Source organism: Oryctolagus cuniculus, chromosome 5 (assembly GCF_051225735.1).
Source record: "Oryctolagus cuniculus isolate XC-2025 breed Fujian yellow rabbit chromosome 5, ASM5122573v1, whole genome shotgun sequence".
In the NCBI taxonomy this organism is placed as follows: Eukaryota; Metazoa; Chordata; class Mammalia; order Lagomorpha; family Leporidae; genus Oryctolagus; species Oryctolagus cuniculus.
The window spans coordinates 68,602,541-68,627,437 of NC_142871.1; positions in this window are offsets into that span (position 1 = coordinate 68,602,541).

The following is a 24,897-nucleotide window of genomic DNA, read 5'->3' on the forward strand; positions in this document are numbered from 1 at the left end:
GGGTGTCAGTTCTAGTCCCAGTTGCTCCTTTTACAGTTCAGCTCTATGCTGTGGCTTGGGAAGGCAGTGGAGGATGGCCCAAGTGCTTGGGCCCCTGCACCTGCATGGGAGACCGGGAGGAGGCACCTGGCTCCTGGCTTTGGATCTGCGCAGCTCCGGCCATTTGGGGAATGAACCAACAGAAGGAAGACCTTCCTCTGTCTCTCTCTCTCTCTCAATGTCTGTAACTCTGCCTGTCAAATAAATAAATAAAATCTTAAAAAAAAATTAGGCACCCATTCTAATGAGGAGTCTCTCTGGTTAGAACAGACTGTTTGGGAATCGTATGGTTTAGGGATTTTTGAGCTTTCAAAGGCATACGTGGTATATCATCCATAGAAACATAATTACTTAGATGAGATTATTGTGGAATGGCTGGCACTGAGTTTTATCAGTTAAGATGAATCTGTTTGTGACAGATTCAGCTTTGATCAACAAGGTACTATCATTGATTGGATGGTGTTCCAGATCATTCTCAGTGAAGAAATTTTATTTATTAAGTAGATTTCAGACGGGTTAGCAATACTGCTTGTACGGCAATTAATCTTTCTTTGAGAAGTGCAGGAACTAATTTTTTTTTTCAGAAATATGTGAACAAACTAAATGAGGGAATTTCTACAGAGAAAAATGTATGTTATTTTTTCATTTTATTGCTAAATATATTATAAGTACTGTTATCAACATTATTTTTAGTTTTCAATAAGAATATGGAAATTTAGGAACCTTTTACCCATGCTTGAATATTATGAAATTATCCTTTCTGTGAAATTTCTACTATGATAGATTCTGTCCAGTTCATATTACATTCCACTGCTATAATACATAAAGCATTAATATCCCTAGATTTTCTGTGTGCAGTGTACTTGACTTCCCGTGTATCCACAAAAAAAAAAAAAAAAAAAATTCACTGAGTGACAACAATGTGATCATTTGTCTTGTATTTTTCTATGTGCTGACATAGAAATATTTGTGTATAAAGATTTAGGGGAATGCATAATTGGAGAGAGAAAGTAACAGGTAGAGAAAAAGAGGGAGAAGTGTCCAAAAAATGAAGTTATTTGATGTGAAAAAAATATGCAAAAATTAATTCTTTAATACAAGGATGAATGTCTTTTTTAAAAAAGTTATTTGAAAGGCAGAGTTACAGAGAGGCAGAGGCAAGGGGAGAGAGAGAAAGAGAGACAGAGAGAGAGAGAGAGAGACAGAGAGAGATCTTTCATCTGCTAGTGTATTGCCCAAATGGCTGCAAGGGCCAGAGCTGGGCCGATCCAAAGCCAGGAGCCAGGAGCTGCTTCTGGGTCTCCCATGGTGGTGCAGGGGCCCAAAGACTTGGGCCATCTTCTGCTGATTTGCAGGGCATAGCAGAGAGCTGGATTGGAAGTGGAACAGCAGGATTCGAACTGGTGCCCATATGGGCTGCCAGCACTGCAGATGGCAGCTTTATCAGCCCAGTGAATGTCTTTTGAGTAGGAATAAGGTAAGCAAGAGGAAGATGGGTGGAGAGAAGTAATTATTCCATTAAGTAAAATGGTGAGTGCAAACACTCTGATATCCAAAGAAACGTGTATGTTATTAAAAGCAACTACTCTGAAGGCATAATGAGGGGTGAAAATTACAGAGAAAAACAGTGTTGGAATAATAGAAGTGTTCCATATTTGGCCTAAGTCAATGCAGTGACACTACAGTATATAGCCTGAGAATTAATTCAGTAAAACATAAGCTCTAAATATGAGGATTCTGCAATGCTGACGAACAAATAAGGAAAAGAAGAGGAACAGTGGCCAGTGCAGAGGCTAATTTCCAAGTTGCTGTAAGAATAGATGTATTGTTTGTGGTGTTGTGAACAGAGATGTTCAAATTCAGTCATATTCCAGATCTAATTTGAAGGCAGATTTCATAGGATTTAGTGATCAATTGCATGTGAAATTTGCTATTCAAATGAAGTCCACACTTCTGAATAGAAAGTTTAAAGAGCCTGACTTATCCAGTAATTATAGCTGCAAGCAAGATGTGATAGTAATTTCCATTAAGAGAGTTTTCTGCAAGAGAATAATCAAGCTGATCTATTGAAAAGCTTTCACTAATTCCACCCCCCCCCCCATGTGTTAACTGCAAATCAAGATAATAGTTTAAGCTATTTCTTTAAAACCGTCTTTTTTGGGAAAACTGATTTTGTTGTTGAGAAACCAATGAATTCACTAGAAGCATTTTTATCCCTTTCTTGCCCCTGCAGACAACAACTTTTGCCCTTGCATCAAAATAGCATCTTACAAAATAGAAATAAGCTTTCAACCATTCTTTCTTTCATCTCAAAATCTGATTATTGATAAGAGGACGAAAGGTAGGAAGCAAGCACTGAGGCCAAACAAAACAAAACAAAACAAAATCAAAAAACAAGCTAGGAACAAGTCTCAGTCTTTCAGTGGGTCCTTCAGCAGTGAGTATGAATTTAGCCTTTGCAAAGCCTATGATCATCAGTCTTTGTTATGGGAATTAAAGACATTTTGAACAATTAAGTTGTAAATTCATGGAAGTGGAAATGATGGTAGAATGAGGTTTAATCAGAAGATTAATCCTAAATTTTTATTTTGGAAATCACTGTTCTGCTTTGTTTAAATTGCTTATAATCAAACATGTTTTATAAACTATTGTTTAAACAGAATTACACATCTCAAATGTAGACTTGTCGATCAGCAGATACATATCATAAAAGCCTTCAAGGAGCACCATCTGAGTCGCCCATGGCAGCAGTGCTGACAATAGTGTCATGCTAGAGAGTATTCCTTGACTCCATAACGTTTTGACCATAAATTTCTCTCTGTTGATTAATATATAGTCTCTAAGAAAGATAATTAAATTATAAATACTAGAGAGTTTTTAATAGGAGGGTAAATCATACAAGGAACTCAAAATGACAACAATATAATAGTTACTGTGCTAAAAGTTTTACATTTTTTGTCTTCATATATACGTCTGTGTGTGTGTGTGTGTGTGTGTGTGTTGAATATAATTCAATAACTCAATAGTGGTAAGAGATTGAGTGGGAGAGAAAGAATATTACTAATCCCTTCCTCTATCAATGAACATACTTATTATTGCAAAATATGTTTTAATCAATCTGTCCCATATGAGAAGTAGTTGTTCTTTGAACACATTGTGGTCACATAATATCATTCATGAGGCCCCTCCTTTTTATATATCCAATTAGGAACGCTGCTGGTAGAAGAGACCTAATGAACCATTAGTTAAGAGTATCTATTAATATAAAACTCAAATACAAATGAACTTCCTAGACAGTGCTGATAATTTTCCCAACCTCCACTTCATAATTTAGTTGGAAGTGAAATACTAAAAATTTCTACAATTATGTCATAAAATTATGTTTATTCATATACTGGAGAAAATGTAGACTTTTCAAAGCAGTAAATTGAGAATGATATCAAAGTATATTACACAAAAATACTAAAACACAATGAAGTGAAGAATCAGCTAGGAAAATGTATTTTTTTTCTTTTGACAGGCAGAATTAGACATTGAGAGAGAGAGAGACAGAGAGAAAGGGCTTCCTTCCGTTGTTTCATCCCCCAAATGGCTGCTATGGCTGGCGCACTGGGCCAATTGGAAGCCAGGAGCCAGGTACTTCCTCCTGGTCTCCCATGTGGGTGCAGGGCCCAAGCACTCGGGCCATCCTACACTGCCTTCCCGGGCCACAGCAGAGAGCTGGACTGGAAGAAGAGCAACCAGGACTAGAACCCGGGGTGCCAGCGCCACAGGTGGAGGATTAGCCAAGTGAGCTGCGGTGCTGACTGGAAAATGTTTTGTTTTGTTTTCTTTTCTTTTCTCTTCTTTTCTTTTCTCTTCTCTTCTCTTCTCTTCTCTTCTCTTCTCTTCTTTTCTCTTCTTTTCTTTTCTTTTCTTTTCTTTTCTTTTCTTTTCTTTTTGACAGGCAGAGTGGATAGTGAGAGAGACAGAGAGAAAGGTCTTCCTTTTACCATTGGTTCACCCTCCATGCTGCGGCCGGCGCACCATGCTGATCCAGCAGGAGCCAGGTGCTTCTCCTGGTCTCCCATGGGGTGCAGGGCCCAAGCAGTTGGCCCATCCTCCACTGCAGTCCCAGGCCACAACATAGAGCTGGCCTGGAAGAGGGGCAACCGGGACAGAATCTGGCGCCCTGACCGGGACTAGAACCTGGTGTGCCGGTGCCTCAGGTGGAGGATTAGCCTATTGAGCCGTGGCGCAGGCCACAGAAAATGTATTCTTAAAAATATTGTATTTATATATGTGAGAGGCCAAGAAACAGAGTTAGAGTGATGTCTTCTCCACTGTCACTCTCCACATTCTCACAGTGGCCAAAACCAGGAGCCTATAGTCAATCTAGATCTAGATCTCCCACATGTAGCAGGAACCCCATTATATCATACATCACTGCTGCCTCCCAGTGCATGGATTAGCAGACACCTGGAGTAAGGAGCCAAAACAGGGTAGCATGCTTGCGTACACTGATGTGAGATAAAGGCATCTGAGCTACTAGAATAAACTCTTCATGCTAATAATGTGAACGTATGTATGAGTGTATATGTAGATATATATGAGTGAGCATGTATTTATACATACCACCTTTTCTTTATAATGAGTTCTTCTAGGCCGGCACCACGGCTCACTAGGCTAATCCTCCACCTAGTGGCGCCAGCACACCGGGTTCTAGTCCCGGTCGGGGCGCCAGATTCTGTCCTGGTTGTCCCTCTTCCAGGCCAGCTCTCTGCTGTGGCCAGGGAGTGCAGTGGAGGATGGCCCAAGTGCTTGGGCCCTGCACCCCATGGGAGACCAGGAGAAGCACCTGGCTCCTGCCATCAGATCAGTGTGGTGCGCCAGCCGCGGCAGCCATTGGAGGGTGAACCAACGGCAAAAGGAAGACCTTTCTCTCTGTCTCTCTCTCTCTCACTGTCCACTCTGCCTGTCAAAAATAATAATAATAATAATAATGAGTTCTTCTAATAGAATTCTTATGGGTAAGTCCTTTCATTTTACCATGCACTTGTTTCAGATTAATAGTCATCAAATCAAGGACTTCTAGAAGAAATTTCACACTATTTCATTACATAGCTTTTTATAAGATAGTCTTTAGGGGAAAAATGTACTGTAAAATATATCCGGGGCAAAATCAATTCTATAACCAAAAATCTTTAGCCTGTATTTAGAAATGCTGCTGTAATGTGTAAAACTTATTATTATTTATCATTTGCTGTAGCCACACAAAAGTCATGAAGAATACAAACTCTTGCCCTGGAGGCCTACAGTTTTAGGAAGGCAAGTAAAGTAGTTGAAAAGCAAATTACTACACATGAAACTTTTATCAGCATTCCCCCTTTATCTTAACCATTTGTTAAAACAGCAATTTTAAATGTAGCCTTGCTTTAGAGGAATGACCAGTTAGCTAGAGACCTTGCTGCTGTAGGTATTAGAATTTCTTATTCAAGCAAAAGAGTACCCTGGGGCTACAAAACACATTGGTGAGCCATTCTTTTGGAAAGCAAGATTTTATGGTATTAATTTATGTTCTGTGACTTTGAATGACTCTGAAATATAGAACTGATCACTGTGGCTATAATATTTCAGTTTCAGTGGAGACATTTGCTTCACATGAAAATTGAATACAACTGCATAGGTTGCACCTGGAGTAAAAAGTATTGAAAATCGCAGGTGAGACCAGAAGTCAGTAAGAAATGTAAAACAGGGGAAAAATTGTGGATATAGTGGCTTTTGAGGAAGAGGGACTGGTATAGAAATGAACATTGAGGGTTTGTGGAAAAGTGAGAAGACTAGCTACAGCATAATGAAAGGTTGATTTGAGGGAGAAGTAGGAAACAAACTTGGAATGTCAACTAGCATGAGTTTAGAGAACCTTAGTATTAGCACAGTAAGATTAAGAGAAACTCCTCTAACCACTCTCATTCTCAGGAGAATGGGTAAGTCGTGTAATTAATGTAGCAATTCTGAGACAGCCTCATAGTAAAATAATAGATTCTTCTCTGAGTGTCAGGTTTCTTGTTTTTAATATCCTTGGAGATTTTTTAGGTTAATTAGATCTGAGTTAGAAGAGTCATTTTTTTTAGCACAATTTTAATTGATAGGTCAGGAACATATCTGTGACTATAACAGGACGCTAGAGAGCTTGGGTCCAAATAGAAACAAATGTGCACAGAGACACACATATATTTGTGTGATGGTATGCTTTATTTATTTTAATATTTATTTACTTAGTTATTCAAACTTGACAGGCAGAGAGAAAGAGACAGAGAGGGAAAGACCTGCTATCCACTACATTACTTCCCTAATGTCCTCTATAGATGGAGGTTTGCCAGCCTGAAGCCAGAGTCCAGAACTCAGTCCAGGTCTCCCATGTGGGTGGTGGGGAAACAAATATTTGATTCATCACCTGCCGCCGTCCCAGGTGTGCATTAGCAGGAACTTGAAATTGGAGGTGAAGCATTGATTTAAACAAAGGCACTCACAGAGGAGAAATAGACAAGAACAAAAAAATGTATTTATCTTTTTATGTAAGTTTATTTTAGAGATAATTTTAACCATGCAAATTTGGTTTAGGGTATAAAAAGAAAAATTAAAATTCATGGTAAATTGGGAAAAATTCATGGTAAGCTTGAGTGATGGACATCGACATTGCTAAAATGTCTTTAAAAGCCATATTACTTACTGCATTAATGTTGTAATGGCATATTTTATGATGCTCCACTTCAGTCCTCATTAATTTTTTGCTTTGAATTTATTTTTATATAGCCCTTGCTTTCTGCATTACTTTGGCTTTATTTTTACCGCTTCGTAGTGTGTTTTTTCTCCTATTGCTCTCTGAAAGAGCATATACCTGAACTTTTGAAACACTTATGAATACATGTTTTTTTTTTAGAGTATCTAAAACTTTCAGGCTTATGGTCATTCTGTGTAAATGTACACTTAGTTACACACATTATTTTTATTAGTAGGACTTTTGAATTTTTTATTTTATATGTGTTGTTTGAGCAATCAAAATTTCATATATTATTTTCAGTCTCAGTTTATATATTAAACATAAGTTTTCCTAATTTTAAGTAAATGTTGTTATCACTTCAAAATCTTTTGATGGATATATTCTTTATGGTAGTTGGAAAATACTGTAATTTTTATATTATTTGCAAAAATAACACTATGAAGCATCAATACATAGAAAATTAAAATTCCAACTAAAACATTATGAAAACTAAGAAATTCATATGTAACACAGTAAAATGCTATGAAGGTTGAATTTGGCATTGTATCATGAAATCATAATGTACTGTCCTTTGTAAGTTACATATGGTGCCATTTGGTCATTATTTATGAACTATGCATTTTGAGATTTTTTTTTTGATAGTTGAGATTATTTTTTGGGGCCAGCGCTGTGGCATAGTAGGTAAAGCCTCTGCCTGAGGCACCAGCATTCCATATGGGAACTCATTTCAGCCCCAGATGCTCCACTTCCAATCCAACTCCTTGTTGATGGCCTGGGAAAGCAGTGGAAGACAGCCCAAGTGCTTGGGCCCCTGCACCCACATGGGAGACCCTGAAGAAGCTACTGGCTCTTGGCTTCAGATGGGCCCAGCTCTGGCCATTTGAGTCATTTGGGGAGTAACCCAGCAGATGGAAGACCTCTTTCTGTCTATCTCTCTCTCTGTCTGTAACTCTGCCTCTCAAATAAATAAATAGATCTTTATAAAAAATAGATTATTTTATGTTTGCTGAACTACACATGAAGTTTATTCAAGTTGTCAGCAAAACTTAGCTCTCATTTTAGTTTTAGGGTATTGTATAACCTAAGTACATGACTTAATCTGATATAGTATGGATGTATATGTATCTCCTGTACTTTTGTTTAAAGCTGTTCTCTGCATGATTCATATTGGTTTATGAAAACATGAGAAAGGGGCCAGTATTGTGGCTTAGTGGAGTATAGGCACTGCCTGCAATGCTGGAATCCTGTATGGGATTCAGTTCCTGTCCCAGCTGCTCCACTTCTGATCCAGCTCCCCGTGAATGGCTGGGAAAAGCAGCAAAGGATGGCCCAATTGTGTGAGCCTGAGTCAGCCATGGGAGTCCTGGGCAAAGTTTCTGGCTCCTGGCTTCAACCAGGTCTGGGCCTGGCCTTTATTGCCATCAGGCAAGTGGAACATTGGTTGAATGATCTCTCTCTATCTCTCCCTCTCTCTGTGTATCTTTGACTTTCAAATAAATAAATGCATATTTTTTAAAGAAAACTTTAGAGAATGTCATAATAAGAATGGAAGAATTTTTGAAAAATCAATGTTTAGTGGGCTAGTGCTACAGTGCAGCAGGTTAAGCTGCTCTGCTTCTAATCCAGCTCCATGCGGTGGCCTGGGAAAGCAGCGGAAGATGACTTAAGTCTTTAGGCCTCTGCATCCATGTGAGAGACCCAGAAGAAGCTCTTGGTTCCTAGCTTCAGATGTGTCTAGCTCCAGCCGTTGTGGTCATTTGGGGAGTGAACCAACAGATGGAAGATCACCCTGTCTCTTCTCTCTCTCTGTAACTCTGACTTGCAAATAAACATTTTTTTAAAAGAAAATCAATATTTTGGATGGCTTCAAATATTAATCAATGTAAAAGAAATAATTGAGTTAGATATTTGTTAAATATTTGGCATAACAGTTAAGACACCTGTATCCTCCAAAGTAATACCTGAATTTGATTCCTGGCTCTGCTCTCAATTCCAGATTCCTGCTGACTTTGACTCTGGGAGGTGGCAGGAGATGAATAAAGTGTTTGGGTTCTGGCCACCCAAAATAGAGATCTGGATTGAGTTTCTTGCTCCCAGATTCATCCTGACAATGTCACTGCCATTGCAGACATTTGAGTAATAAGCCAATGATGAGAACTAACTTTTTCTCTCTCTCTCACTCTCTCTCTTGAAAATGAAGGGAATAAAAACAGTAACAATGGAACAAAGAAACAGATCCCTAACTTACAAAGAAAAAGAATTAGAAATTTCTCACATATACAGTCACATATATATGAACAAACCCACAGATACATACACATGCACATATTCCACAAAAAAGAAATATACCTAGCAGAAGAAAAATTATGAAAATATCTTCAGAAGAAGACATGATTCTGGAAGAACTGAAAAGATTGGAGATTTATTCATTTTTCTGTCTGTTTGGAACTTGTGGATCTTGGAAACAGCTGGTCCAAATGAACAATACTAACATAATGTAGTAGGCTAGAGGAGGTGAGAATTGTTCTAATTCTCTAGAAATCTCAAATAAAACATAGGAGTGAGAAGGCTTGGTGTGATTTTGATTTATGTGTTATTTCCACTGAAACCGTAAACTTCTCTGCCTCCGGACAGACTTGCCAAATTTTTCAGAACAGCCTTATGTGGACTGTTATTCACACAGTATCCATTTGATATAATAGGTTTTCTCTCTTTTAAAATCAATTGCCTTGACTTTACAGAGGAAAAGGAACCTTGATAGAGTCTAATGGATGTGTCTATAAAAAAGCATTGCTTCCTAGTTCGTGATAGATTGTTACAAATTTTCTGATTCAGATGGAAATTTCATTAAATCAGAGGATGCTTCTTATGCCCACTCTGTGTGTTTCTTTTGTTCTCAGTCACAGACTGAAGCGAAAACAAAATGTTTAGCTACACAGGTGAAGTATTTCATGCTTTCAAAGATTGGTTGGGTCTTTCAAGTGTGCATATATTAACCTATGCAATGTCAGAACTTGTGCAGACATTTTGGTATCCTGAGGGATATTTCACCATAGCACAGCCCTTTCCATACTCTCACCTCATGCCAAACACTGGATTTCAGGAATATCATTAACGCTTATTAACACTATGGTGTAAACTTTTGCATGTGCTCCAAATTTGTGTATTATATCCTAACTTTCAATGTGTATGTGTTGTGAGGTAGGAATTGTGGGAGGTGAATACGCCATAAAGTGACAGCCCTGATAAATAAAATCAATGGCCCTATAAAATTGGCCCATAATGAACAAATTAATGGATTCAAAAGCAGTTTCACATGTTTTCAAATTATTTCATAATGTATATGAATAAAAGCAAAGATCTGCACAAGGGCATGGTGGAAGAAAGAATATTTAAGTCAATATAGAAGGAAAACCCTGTCTAGATAGTTTAGCTTAATATGATGATGGGATATGTAAATGTTTTATTGTTTGTTGTGTTTTTATGATCATTGAAACCATGAGCTTGTCAAATATATTGATTATTAAATGACCTTAAGAATAATACATTTGTTCAAATCTTAATGTGACATGAAGTTCTTAATCCAATGTTTTATCTTGTTCATAGAGAAGACAGCTTTGATTTTTATTCTTAGTTGTCATGTAAAAAAAAGTTGACAGCATTTTTCATTACTAGTAGTTTATGAAGTTAACAAATCCAATTTTTGGAATTCTACAGCATTTTGACTTTTATTTTATTTAGATATATTTTTATTTAGGATTTAAATCATCTCTGAACATAAATCCAACACACCACTGCACACAATTGAGGTTTTCGTATTGACACTTGATTAATGTATTTTGTTATAAATACATATAATTTTTTTCAAATTTATTTTCCTTAGTAAATGGTGAATAGCACAGTTTTTATTTTTATTTTTTTATTTTTTGACAGGCAGAGTGGAGTGTAAGAGAGAGAGACAGAGAGAAAGGTCTTCCTTTTGCCGTTGGTTCACCCTCTAATGGCTGCCGCGCTGGCGTGCTGTGGCCAGCACATTGCGCTGATCCGAAGCCAGGAGCCAGGTGCTTCTCCTGGTCTCCCATGTGGGTGCAGGGCCCAAGGACTTGGGCCATCCTCCGCTGCACTCCCGGGCCACAGCAGAGAGCTGGACTGGAAGAGGGGCAACTGGGACAGAATCCGGTGCCCCGACCGGGACTAGAACCCGGTGTGCTGGCGCCGCAAGGCAGAGGATTAGCCTAGTGAGCCGTGGCGCCAGCCAATAGCACAGTTTTTAGACTCTCTGATACAATTGATGAAATGAGAATTTATTCCAATAATATTGAAAGTTTCGAATTCATATACAGAAACTAGTTTTTGTATTTTCATTTTCATTTCATTTAACACAATAATGTATGAAGTTGTCTATTCCAATGAAGTATCCACTAAATAAGTTTAGAAAACTAAGAAATAATGAGATATTATTTAAATAAAATAATTCAGAGAAACTCAAGCCATGCAACATATTATGGTTCCTATTTTACCCAAATTAATAGAAATACTTTTATCATCAGAACAATTAAAAATAATGGATGATTTCTTTTAATATTCTGATATTCAATAAGACTTAATTTTAATGGCTATTAAAAACTAAAGATGTAGTCACTCAAAAATAAAAAAAATGATATAAAGTACTGCTAATTTTTATTCAATATTGTAACAGCTTAAAATTCAAATTATCAGATATAAGCATTCATATTTATGCAATGTAAGATAAGCTTTAAATAATTATTTCTAACAGTATCTCCTTATTATACATAGTAGTGAGTCATTTCAGTTTCTAATCATTCAAAAATATGCAAAAGTATCAATGTAATTCAACATAATAGATAGAAGAGGAAACTCATGTGATCTTGCTAAAACACAAATAGAACTTATGAGTCCAAAATAAAAATCTATACATGATTTAAAAATAAAAATGTCCTATAGAGGAGCTTCACTCCCACACATGCTCCCAAACTTCCTCTGCCATTTATCTCATTACCACTCTTAGTTTTTCAATGATCTGTTTTAAGTTCATTTTATACTCACTTATAAGAATAACCCTAAACTAAGTAAGAGTTCAACAAAGAGTAAGAAGAAAGAAATACTGTTTCTCAACTATAGACATAAGGGCTATAAACAATCAGTGAATCTCAAAATGTGATTTTCACTCCTATAAATTAATTTTTGATACTTTATTAGATACCACAGAACAGAGAAAACATATGGTATTTGTGTAATTGGGAATGGCTAATTGCACTAAGTGTAATGGTTTCCAGTTGAATACATTTTGCTATAAAAAAAACAAGATTTCATTCTTTCTTTCATAGCCAAGTAGTATTACATACTACACATATACCATAATTTCTTTTTTCAGTCTGTTGATGGACATCTGGGTTGATTTCAGTCTTGATTATTGTGAACTGAACTACAATAAACATGGGAGTACAGATAACTCTTTTCCTTTGGTAAATTCCTGAGAGTAGAATTTCTGGGTCATATTGGAAATCAATTTTCAGCTTTCAGATGTATCTCCATACTGTCTTCCACAATGGCTGTTCTAGTTTACATTCCCACTGAAAGTAGGTTAGGGTACATTTTCCTCACATCCTTGACAGTATTTATTGATTTCTGGAAGAGAACCATTCTAACTGGGGTGAAGTGAAACATTGTGGTTTTGATTTGCATATCCCTGATGGCTAGTGATCCAGAGCATTTGTTCTATCTGTGGCCATTTGAATTTCCTTTCTTGAAAAGTGTCTGTTCACACCCTTTGCCCATTTCTTAACTGGATTGTTTGTTTTGTTGTTGTTGAGTTTTTTTGAACTATTTATATATTCTGAATATTAATCCTTTATCAAGTTGCATAGTTTACAAATATTTTCTCCCATTCTATCAGTTGCCTCTTCATTTTGCTGAGTGTTTCCTTTGCAGTGCTGAAGCTTCTTAGCTTGATGTAATATCATCTGTCAATTTTGATTTTCATTGCCTGTGCTTCTGAGGTCTTTTCTAAGAAATCTTCACCTTTGCCCATGTCTTGAGAGATTCTCCAATGTTCTCCTCTGGTAATTTGGTGGTATTGGATTGTAGATTAAGGTCTGTGATAAGTTTTGAGTTAACTTTTTTATAAGTTTTAAGGTAGGTGTCTTGTTTCATACATCTGAACACAGCAAAACAATTTTCTAAGCACTGTTTGTTAAAGAGTCTGTCCTTTCTCCAGCGATTGATTTTACCTCCTTTGTAAAAGATAAATTGGTTTTAGTTGCATGGATTAATTTCTGGATTTTCTACTCTGTTCCATTTCTCTGCATGTCTATGTTTGCACCAGTACTGTGCTGTTTGATTATAATTGGCCTATAATATGATTTGAAAATCTGGTATTGTGGGGCCTCCAGCTTTGTTTTTTTTTTGTTTTTTTTTGTTTGTTTGTTTGTTTTGTTGTTGTTGTGTAATATTTCTTTAACTCTCCAGGGTCTCTTGTGATACCATATGGATTTTAACATCATTTTACTAGTGCTGAGAAGAATGTCCTTGGTATTTTGATTGGGATCATATTCAATCAGTCAATTGATTTTGATAGTATTGCCATCTTGATGATATTGGAGATTTCAGGCTCATGAATTAAAATTGGCATCTATTATCCATTGTTTGTTTGGTTGATCTGAACTGTGTTGTCTAAAATCCATACTTTGTGAATATTCAGTATATAACTGGTTTCTGGTTTCATTTCTTCATATTTAGATAAAATTCTTGCACCCTAACTTCTCACACGAAGCTTCTGGCTCAAGCCTGGCTGTTGCAGCCATCTGGTTAGTGATCCAGCAGAGGGAAGATTTCTCTCTCTCTCTCTCTCTCTCTCTCTTTCTCTCTCTCTCTAATTCCCTTTCTATAGCTCTGAATTTCACATAAAAATAAATATTTAAACAATTCTTGATATTATTTTAAACTTCTTGAATTTTCTTGAGGTTTTATTCTTGGTTCAATATATTATCTATTGTGGAGCATGTTCCTTTTTTTTTTTATTTGTAAAGAATATGTATTCTGCTATTTTTGGATGAAATGCTCTGAATAAGTTTTCTAGGTCTATTTGTTCTATAGTGATGTTTTAAGTCCACTACTTTGTTAGTGGCTTTCTGTCTGGAATATCCATCCATTGGCCAAAGTTGGACATTGAAGCCCCCATTAATATTTTATTGTTTTCTGATTCTTCCTTCAGTTATGTTAACATTCATCTTTTATTTTAGGTGATCTGATATTAGGTGCAGATACATGTGCAATTTATATATCCTCTTGATGAAGTGACTGCTTATCATCATATAGTAATTGTCTTTTTATACTTTGTGACTTAATGTTTATTGTGTGTACAATCATTACAGCCAATTACTGCTAGTAAATGTAAATATAGATATTTTCAGAATATTAGCTTTTTCATTATTTTTAAAAAGCATCATTAGAAAATCTTGTGGGGTTTCTTGCAGTCTAGAAAAATAACTGGAGCTTGACCATGTAGAATTTTTAAGATTCAAGCTGTGCATTGCTATTCTAATTTTTTTATTGACTTCATAGATAATCTGTTTTCCAATTGTTCTTATTTCAGTAGTCACTGAATAATATGAAAAAATACAAGGTTTTAAGCAAATCCTAACATTTGAAATCCTGGCAATGAATTTAAATGATAAAGTCATAAAGGTATGATCCTTTGATTCAGGTACATAGGTAGGAAAATTAAAAGAACTCATAAGACTCTGCCAGTTTTAACCCTGGAAGATTTTATAAAGATAAAATACAGGAAGCTAAACAAAATATGAACAACTTTCTCTGCCTGAGACTTGTACCAGTCCCCAGGATTCTTCAACAGTTGTATATGATGTTTCTTTTTTGTATTAACAATCACCAAGGTCTATTTGTTTGAAAAGAACACTGGCAAACATTTAATGCCAATCCTTTGTACACTATTGTTCACATACCTATGCTAGACTGTGCAAACCAGGTGTTAAACCTTCTATCTATGTATCATAGGCAAGCTAATGCTGAACATCATCAGGGGTGTTTTAAAATTGAAGCTGCTTATCACAAGTTAGACATTAAGTTGTCCTTATTGTGTCTAAATACAAATATTTTCTCCCATTCTATCAGTTGCCTCTTCATTTTGCTGAGTGTTTCCTTTGAAGTGCTGAAGCTTCTTAGCTTGATGTAATATCATCTGTCAATTTTGATTTTCATTGCCTGTGCTTCTGAGGTCTTTTCTAAGAAATCTTCGCCTTTGCCCATGTCTTGCAGAGATTCTCCAATGTTCTCCTCTAGTAATTTGGTGGACATATGTAGATTTAAAGGGGACTTCAGAGACAAATACAAACATGTTCCAGTCCAGTTTTAGATAACCCTCTACAATGCAATCTTTAATTGTTTTTATCTAAAGGACCTATGCTTTATTGATGAAAAAAACGAAGCCTAGAGGGCTGGGGTGAATTGCCAAAAGAACTCCACTATTCAGTAACCAACAAAATATCTAGACTCTGTCAATGTTCCTGTCATGCCATGATCTTCAGTATGTCAATTTAGATAATGGTTAGCTAGCGTAAGTGAAGCAAGTTTCCTTTATTCCCTGAACAGAAAACAGTATGCCATTTCATGACATTTGCTTCCCTTTCCTTCTCAAACAGTTTCAAGATAGCTTTATAAAACAAAAATCTAAGGAATCTCCAAAGAATAGAATTTATTTGTCCTTTTCTTATTGTATCAAGCTGATAATGATAAAATGTCTTCACAATTACCTGTTATAGTAAAATAATATGGTTCTACACTTATCTGTATTTTAACAAATATACCATGTCATAAATCTGCCATTATAATATTTCACAATATAGTTTTACATATATTTTTCCCTATCTGTTTTCTGCTTCCTTGGGAAAGCTGGCAACCAGTGATCTTTTAAATATTACTACAGTTTTGCTTTTTAAAAAAAGAAAGAAGAATCATACACTGCATGGCCTTTTTATATGACAATACTTCAAAAAGTGCATAGAAAGTGAAATTAAATGATAAATTTATTTTGGAAAAATTTTTAAACCTTGCATAATTTTTATCATATTCATTTTCTATGAATGTTTTCTATGAGACACCCTCATGTTTGCTTTTGTTATTTATAGTTCCTCTATGTTTATTTATGCCTTAATATTTCCTTCCTTTCCTCTTTCAACTTTCTGAATATTAACTTATGATCTGGACATATCAATAGGTTTATCCATATACCTCTTAAAAATCATAGTTACATCCAATTTCCAGTAAGTCTGAATAATACTGCTACAAACATGCACAAATTTTGTGTACACACATATATATATTTAATTCTTTTGAGTAAATATCTAAGGGTGTGATGGCTGGATCATTTGATAGCTTGTATGCAGCCTAATTAGAAACATCCAAGGTGGTTGCAGAATTTTTTATTCCTGCCAGTAATGAATGAATATTCTTGCTCCATATCCTCAGTACCTCTTTCTTAGTATTAGCAATTTTGACTATTTTAATACGAGTATTGTGGTATCACATTTTTGTTTTAATTTAAATTTCCTAACAATGTATGATATTTAATGTATTTTCTTATATAATTGTCATGACTATATATTCTGTAGTATCTTTTTAAATCCTGTTTAAATCAGGATAGTTGTTTACTTACATTTGGTTTGTAAGACTTCTTTGAATATTTGGTAAGACAATCTTGCAATTTCTTTTGCAAATATTTTCTCCCAATCTGAAAACTATCTTTTAATTGTCTTAACAGGATCTTTTGAAACACAAAAGTTGTTAATTTCAGTTATGTTCAGTTAAACTGTATTTCTCCGCATGGATAGTGCGGGGAAATCTAAAATGGCATTGCCTCTTCCAAGTGTACTTAATTTGCTTTATGTCATCTTTTGTAAGCTTTGATCCCTTTCAAGCAAATTTTTGAAAACCTTCAAATTCTGAGTCCACATTTTTTAATGTACAGATACCCAGGTGGTCTAGTACTATTTGTTGTAATGTTGTCCCTTCTCCACTGAATAGCCTTCATTCTTCATCCATGATCAGTGGACTGTACCTATATGAATCTGTTTTCTGGGCTCTCTATTTTGTTCCAGGGACTTGATCCACTAGCACTTGCTCCACTAGCACTACGCTGTGCTGACCACTGTATCTCTATAAAAAGTTATGAAATTAGGCAATGTGAATACTCCAGCTTTGTTCTTCTTAGTGTCATTAGCTTCTACTCTAAATATTTTATCTTTTCATAAAAAAGTTTTTAAATTTTTAAACATCTACAAAATTCAGCTGAGAGTTTGCTTTAACTTGCTTTGGGTCTATAGAGCACATTGAGAAGAGTTGATACCTTAATAATACTGAACATCTTTATCCAAGAACATGAAATACATTTCCATTGATTTAGATTTTTTAAAAAATGTTATATCAGATCATATAAATCTCATATAGATTCTCATTTATTGCATTAGAATTATGCATTGGTGGTGTAGGTACTTGGCACAATGGTGAAGATGCCACTTTTTATTCCCCTCTCATATTGGAGTGCCTAGGCTTGAGTTCTTGCTCTGCTCCAGATTCTATCTTCTAGCTAAGGCCAAGGCTGGGAGGCAGAAAATAATATCTTGGTATTTTTATAATTAGTGCTATTATAATTGGTGTTATACTCAGTTATAAATGTGAATTGTTTGCAGTCAATATGTTGAAAAGTAAATGCTTTTGCATTTTCTTTTTTATAATCACTTATTAGTTCTATGCATTATTTTGTCTAGAATTTTAGGATTTTCCTCATAAATAAACATATTGTCAGCAAAGACAGTTTTATTTGCTCTGTTCCAACTCATATGCTTTTTATTTACTTTTCTGTGATTAATATATTAGCAATGACTTCCAGTTAAATCTTAATTAAGAATAGTGAGAAAGGAAATAGAATTCTTATTCTCATCTTAAAAGGAAAGAAAATTGTGTCTCATATTAAGTAAGTCTTTTTTAAGTCTTCTTTATCAAGTTAAAGAAATATATTTCTAATGATAGTTAACAGAGAACTAATAAAATTAATAAGTATTGATTTTGTCAAATGCTGTTTCTTCACCTATTAATACAGCCTTATGTTTACTTTCTCTTAGCCTATTGACATAATGGACTACATTAATTGATTTTTTTTTTTCAAATTTTAACCAGCATCGCAAACCTGAATTAATAAGGGGGCTCTTTTGTTGCTTTTGTTGCTTACACATCTCTTTCTATATATACCATAAATTTTGATGCTTTGCTTTTTTTTTCATTTCATTACTTGCAAGAATTATTTTATTTTCCTTTTCTTCTATGAACAACTGCTAGCTAAGGATCATTTTGTTCAGTTTCCATGTGCTTGTATAATTTCATGAGTTTCTTTTCCATTATTAATATCAATCTTCATTCCATTATGGTCAGAAAAGACATAAGATGTATTTCAAAGTTTTGAATTTCTTTTTTTTTAACTTTTATTTAATGAATATAAATTTCCAAAGTACAGAATATGGATTAAAATGGTTTTCCCCCCATAACGTCCCTCCCACCCGCAACCCTCCCCTTATCCACTCCCTCTCCCCTTCCATTCACATCAAGATTCATTTTCTATTCTCTTTATATACAGAAGATCAGTTTAGCATACATTAAGTAAAGATTTCAACAGTTTGCTCCCACACAGAAACATAAAGTGAAAAATACTGTTGGAGTACTAGTTATAGCATTAAATCTCAATGTACAGCACACTAAGGACAGAGATCCTACATGAGGAGTAAGTGCACAGTGACTCCTGTTGTTGACTTAACAAATTGACACTCTTGTTTATGGCATCAGTAATCTCCCTATGCACCAGTCATGAGCTGCCAAGGCTATGGAAGCCCCCTGAGTTCACTGACTCTGATCATATTTAGACAAGGCCATGGTCAAAGTGGAAGTTCTCTCCTCCCTTCAGAGAAAGGTACCTCCTTCTTTGATGACCCGTTCTTTCCACTGGGATCTCACTCGCGGACATCTTTCATTTAGATTTTTTTTTTTTTCCCAGAGTGTCTTGGCTTTCCATGCATGAAATACTCTCATGGGCTTCTCAGCCAGATCTGCATGCCTTAAGGGCTGATTATGAGGCCAGAGTGCTGTTAGGACATTTGCCATTCTATGGGTCTGCTGTGTATCTCGCTTCCCATGTTGGATCATTCTCTCCCTTTTTTATTCTATCAGCTAGTATTTGCAGACACTATTCTTGTTTATGTGATCCCTTTGGTTCTTAGTCCTATCATTACGATCAATTGTGAACAGAAATTGATCACTGGGACTAGTGAGATGGCATTGGTACATGCCACCTCAATGGGATTGAATTCGAATTCCCTGGTATGTTTCTAACTCCATTGTTTGAGGCAAGTCAGCTTGAGCATGTCCCGAATTGCACATCTCTTCCCTCTCTTATTCCCACTCTTATATTTAACAGTGATCACTTTTCAGTTAAGTTTCAGCACTTAAGAAGAATTGTGTATTGATTACAGTATTCAACCAAAAGTATTAAGTAGAACAAACAAAAAAAATACTAAGAGGGATAACATATTAAGCTGCTCATCAACAGTCAGGGTGAGGGCTAATCAAGTCACCGTTTCTCCTAGTGTTCATTTCACTTTAACAGGTTTCCTTTTTGGTGCTCAGTTAGTTGTCACCTATCAGGGAGAACAAGTGGTATTTGACCCTTTGGGATTGGCTTATTTCACTCAGCATGTTTTCCAAATTCCTAACAGGGATCACTTTTCAGTTAAAATTTAAACACCTAAGAACAATTGTGTGTTAATTACAGAGTTCAACCAACGGTACTAGAACAAAAACAAAATACTAAAATGGATAAAGTATTACATTGTACATCAACCGTCAGGACAAGAGCTGATCAAGTCACTGTTTCTCACAGTGTTGAAATGTTTTGAATTTCTTGAGGATTGTTTTATGTCCATGTGTATGGTCTATCCTAAAAAGCATTCCATATACTTGTGAACAGAATTTGTATTCTTAATCTGTAGAATGGATTAGTCAGTAGGTGTCTATTAGGTCCCTTTGTTCAATAGTCTAGATTATCTGCATTGTATCTTTTTTGAGATTTTGTCTGATTTGTCTGCCTATTGTTGAAAATGAAGTGTTTAATTGTCATGATATTATTCTATTAGAGCTTATGCTTCACTTTAGACCCATCATCATTTAACATTTCTTTTTTTAAGAATTATTTATTTATTTGAAAAACAGAGTTAGAGCAAAGGAGAGGCAGAGTGAAAGAGAGGACTGCCATCTGCTGATTTGCTCCAGAGATGAAGGCCCAGTCAGGGTTGGGTTAGGCCAAAGCCAGGAGGCAAAAACTTTATCTGCATCTCCCAAATGGGTTACAGTGGCCCAGACACTTGAGTTTTCTTTGTTTTCTTTTCTAGGACAATAGCAAGGTGCTGGGTCAGAAATGGAGTAGCAAGGGCATGAAATGGTGCCCATAAGGAACTTTAGTGTTGCAGGAGGCTGCTTTACCCACTATACCACAATGCCTGCCTCAAACATTTATTTTATATACCTTGGTGTCCTAGCATATATATTTATAATTATCATCCACTTGTCGATCCCTTAATCATTCCATAGTGACCTTCTTTATCTCTTTTATCAATTTTTTTCTTAAAGTCTATTTCATCTGATATGAGTGTACCTACTATTCTTTATTTTGATTTCCATTTGCATGTGCATGAAATATCTTTTTCTATCTTTAACTTTTAGTCTCTGTTTATCGTCATTTTTGAAGTGTATATCTTGTAAGAAGCATATAATTAGGTCTCGTTTACTTTATCTGTTTAGCCAATCTGTATCTTTTAATTGGGGAGTTTAGACCATTTACATTCTTTTTTTTTTTTTTTAAGATTTATTTAATCGATATTGTTACACAGAGAGAAGAGAGGCAGAGAGAAAAAGAAAGAGAGGTCTTCCATCAGATGGTTTATTCCCCAATTGGCCACAATGGCTGGAGCTGTGCTGATCCGAAGCCAGGAGCTAGGAGTTTCTTCCAGGTCTCCCATGCAGGTGCAAGGGCCCAAGCACTTGGGCCATCTTCTACTGCTTTTCCAGGCCACAGCAGAGAGCAGGATCAGAAGATGAGCAGCCGGGACTAGAACCGGCACCCATATGGGATGCCGGCTCTTCAGGTTTGGGCATTAACCCGCTGCACCACAGCGCCTGCCCCAATCCATTAATATTCAGTGTTATTTTTGGTAAATAATAATTTTGTCCTATCATTTTCCATACGTATTCCTATTGTTTGTTTGTAAAATCCTTGGTTTTAACTAAGACGTTTTCTTCCTTATTCTTCTGTGACGCACATTGCCCTCAGTGTTTCTATCTGTAGTACAAGCTTACATCTCGCTTTTCAGCCTGCCCAGGCAGTGATGAACACTTTCAATTTTTGCAAGAGCTTCATTTCTCAACAAGAGCTTCACTGGGAAAAGTAGTCTGGGTTGGCAAGTTTTTTTTTTTTCTTTTAAAACTTGGATAATATCTTTGTATTCTCTCTTGATCTGTAGTGTTTCTTTTGGTAAATTTTCTGTCAGCATGGGCTCTCTGGGCTTCTGTTTCTGTTTTCAAGCTGTGAGTGCCAGGCCTAGGGAATATCAGAACTGAAGAATGTTCTGCCCCTGTTGTGAGACACCACCTAAGGGAGTAGGTGGCTGTTGTGAGACCAACCTTTTGCCAGGGTCTATAAGATCCCAGCGTAGGCAGGCTTTCACTTCTGGTGCTCAGTTTTATCAAGTTAGAACCTGTGTTAAACTGATAGGTGCATGAATTCTACAAGTAAAAGACATATTGAATGGGGAAAAGTTGGAAGCATTTCCACTGAGATCTGGCACCAGACAGGGATGCCCACTCTCACCACTGCTATTTAACATAGTTCTGGAAGTTTTAGCCAGAGCCATCAGACAAGAAAGAAATTAAAGGAATACAAATCAAGAAGGAAGAAGTCAAAATATCCCTCATTGCAGACGATATGATTATTTAGTGGATCCAAAGAACTCTACTAAGAGACTATTGGAACTCATAGAGGAGTTTGGCAAAGTAGCAGGGTATAAAATCAATGCACAAAAATCAACAGCCTTTGTATACACAAGCAATGCCACGGCTGAGAAAGAAATGCTAAGATCAATCCCATTCACAATAGCTACAAAAACAATCAAATACCTTGGAATAAACTTAACCAAGGACGTTAAAGACTACTATGAAAATTACAAAATCTTAAAGAAAGAAATAGAAGAGGATACCAAAAAATGGAAAAATCTTCCATGCTCATGGATTGGAATAATCAACATAATCAAAATGTCCATTCTCCCAAAAGCAATTTATAGATTCAATGCAATTCCAATCAGGATACCAAAAACATTCTTCTTAGATCTAGAAAAAAATGATGCTGAAATTCATATGGAGACAAAAGAGACCTCGAATAGCTAAAGCAATCTTGTACAACAAAAACAAAGCTGGAGGCATCACAATACCAGATTTCAGGACATACTACAGGGCAGTTGTAATCAAAACAGCATGGTACTGGTACAGAAACAGATGCATAGACCAATGGAACAGAATTGAAATACCAGAAATCAACCCAAACATCTACAGCCAACTTATATTTGATCAAGGATCTCAAACCAATTCCTGGAGCAAGGACAGTCTATTCAATAAATGGTGCTGGGAAAACTGGATTTCCACGTGCAGAAGCATGAAGCAAGACCCCTACCTTACACCTTACACAAAAATCCACTCAACATGGATTAAAGACCTAAATCTATGTCCTGACACCATCAAGTTACTAGAGAACACTGGAGAAGCCCTTCAAGATATTGGCACAGGCAAAGAGTTTCTGGAAAAGACCCTGGAGGCACAGGCAGTCAAAGCCAAAATCAACTATTGGGATTGCATCAAATTAAGAAGTTTCTGTAATGCAAAAGAAATAGTCAGGAGAGTGAAGAGACAACCGACAGAATGGGAAAAAATATTTGCAAACTATGCAACAGATAAAGGATTAATAACCAGAATCTACAAAGAGATCAAGAAACTCCACAAAAACAAAACCAACAACCCACTTAAGAGATGGGCCAAGGACCTCAATAGACATTTTTCAAAAGAGGAAATCCAAATGGCCAACAGGCACATGAAAAAATGTTCAAGGTCACTAGCAATCAGGGAAATGCAAATCAAAACCACAATGAGGTTTCACCTCACCCCGGTTAGAATGGTTCACATACAGAAATCGACCAACAACAGATGCTGGCGAGGATGTGGTGAAAAAGGGACACTAACCCACTGTTGGTGGGAATGCAAACTGGTCAAGCCACTATGGAAATCAGTCTGGAGATTCCTCAGAAACCTGAAGATAACCCTACCATTCAACCATCCCATCCATCTCCTTGGAATTTACTCAAAGGAAATGAAATTGGCAAACAAAAAAGCGGTCTGCACCCTAATGTTTATTGCAGCACAATTCACAATAGCCAAGACCTGGAACCAACCTAAATGCCCATCAGCGGTAGACTGGATAAAGAAATTATGGGACATGTACTCTATAGAATACTATACCGCAGTAAGAAACAATGAAATCCAGTCATTTGCAACAAAATGGAGGAATCTGGAACACACCATGCTGAGTGAAATAAGCCAGTCCCAAAGGGACAAATATCATATGTTCTCCCTGATCGGTGACAACTGACTGAACACCAAAAAGGAAACCTATTGAAGTGGAATGGACACTATGAGAAACGGTGACTTGATTAGCCCTCACCCTGACTGTTGATGAGCAGCTTAATACATTATCCCTCTTAGTATTTTTTTTTGTCTGTTCTACTTAATATGACTGGTTTAATTCTCTAATTAATACACAGTTATTCTTAAGTGTTGAAATTTAACTGAAAGGTGATCGCTGTTAAACATAAGAGTGGGAATAAGAGAGGGAAGAGATGTACAATTTGGGACCTGCTCAAGCTGACTTGCCCCAAATGGTAGAGTTAGAAACATACCAGGGGACTCCAATTCAATCCCATCAAGGTGGCATGTACCAATGCCATCTCACTAGTCCAAGTGATCATTTTCAGTTCACAATTGATCATAATGAAAGGACTAAGAGTCAAAGGGATCACATAAACAAGTCTACTACCTGCTAATACTAACCAATAGAATAAATAAAGGGGAGAGTGATGCAACATGGGAAGCGAGATACACAGCAGACTCATAGAATGGCAGATGTCCTAAATAGCACTCTGGCCTCAGAATCAGCCCTAAGGGCATTCGGATCTGGCTGAAAAGCCCATGAGAGTATTTCAGGCATGGAAAGTCAAGACACTCTGGAAAAAAAAAAAAAAAAAAAAAAAAAAAAAAAAAATCTCTGTGAGTGAGATCCCAGTGGAAAGAACAGGTCTTCAAAGAAGGAGGTACCTTTCTCTGAAGGGAGGAGAGAACCTCCACTTTGATTATGACCTTGTCTAAACAAGATAAGAGTCGGCGAACTCAAAAGGCTTCCATAGCCTTGGAAACTCATGACTGGAGCATAGGGAGATTACTGATGCCATAGACAGGAGTGTCAATTGGTAAAGTCAACAACAGGAGTCACTGTGCACTTACTCCTCATGTAGGATCTCTGTCCTTAATGTGCTGTACATTGAGACTTAATGCTATAATGAGTACTCAAACAGTATATTTCACTTTGTGTTTCTATGGGGGTGCAAACTGTTGAAATCTTTTCTTAATGTATACTAAACTGATCTTCTGTAAAAAAAAAAAAAAAATCATCAATTCCCAACTTGACTTTCACTGGGGATTAAACATGACAATAGGTCTGATCTGATTTCATCATCATTTAAAAATTATCTATTATTTTTCACTTTATGTTTCTGTGTGGGAGCAAACTGTTGAAATCTTTACTTAATGCATGCTAAACTGATCTTCTGTATATAAAGAGAATCGAAAATGAAAAAAAAAAATTAAAAGACATGGGTAATAAGGCGGAGAGTGTTTTTGCTGTGGCTGACTTAGAAGGA